The sequence below is a fragment of the Cetorhinus maximus genome, chromosome 19 (genome assembly GCF_964194155.1).
Source record: "Cetorhinus maximus chromosome 19, sCetMax3.hap1.1, whole genome shotgun sequence".
In the NCBI taxonomy this organism is placed as follows: domain Eukaryota; kingdom Metazoa; phylum Chordata; class Chondrichthyes; order Lamniformes; family Cetorhinidae; genus Cetorhinus; species Cetorhinus maximus.
Window position 1 is genome coordinate 80070472 of NC_135897.1, and position 843 is coordinate 80071314.

Below are 843 nucleotides of genomic sequence, written 5' to 3' on the forward strand. Positions count from 1 at the left end.
AATGAACTGTCTAAAATTACCTGTACGAATCTCATTGCTGTTTAAGGGACATTGCTGGGATGTTTCCCTACACAGCAGTCACTGCATTTCAAAGTAATTCATTGTACTAAACACTCTGAGATGTTTTCACACAATAAAAGTGTGAATAAATACAATTATCTCTTCTTTTCTTTCACACTAACTGTGAAGCAGGATGTACTGATTCAATCCTGAGTAAAAACAAGGGTTAGTAAAGTGCACAAAGCTGAGCTTTGCACTTTCACATAGGCACCATAGCTCCTACTTTAGAGCCTGGATAGCTCAGTCGGTAGAGCATCAGACTTTTAATCTGAGGGTCCAGGGTTCAAGTCCCTGTTCGGGCGATAAATTTTAACCGTCACCATAGCTCCTACTTCACAGTTGAGGATGATAATCTGGAGCAAAGTAGCAGTGGTGTGAATGTACTGCCATGTTTGACTTCAACTTCAGACAATCTCATAAACATCTACGTGCATTAACTATTGGAATGCCCCTTCATTTGAGCTCAGCAGCTTTTAGTTTTTAGTACTCATCATGGGTGGGCAGTAGCACCAGTTTGGTGAGCCAATCTCTGGTTCAGGGATAAGGTTAGAGGTCAAGCCTTTTGTTTCCTATGCAAAGGACAGAATAAAACATGGCCTGGATCTTCCAAACTGCAGCAATCATCGTCGGATTGTTGCTCCGCTCGTACTTTCTCCCACCTTGACGTTGCTCTGCATTTCTTGCCGGGTCTTCTGAGCCTAGCTTTCCCAGAAATGAGGAGCGCAGGGTCCCTCAGAGAATTCCATTGGATCACAGTAGAGTTGGGGGAAAGTCAGGACACAA

The 843-nt window shown here is 43.3% G+C and overlaps 1 non-coding gene across 1 annotated transcript; it reads left to right on the forward strand.

The window, feature by feature from the left end:
• Positions 1-289: 289 nt before the first annotated feature.
• trnak-uuu (transfer RNA lysine (anticodon UUU)) lies at positions 290-362 on the forward strand. Its single transcript has one exon. It is a non-coding gene; the product is annotated as a tRNA-Lys (tRNA).
• The last annotated feature ends 481 nt before the right edge of the window (positions 363-843 follow it).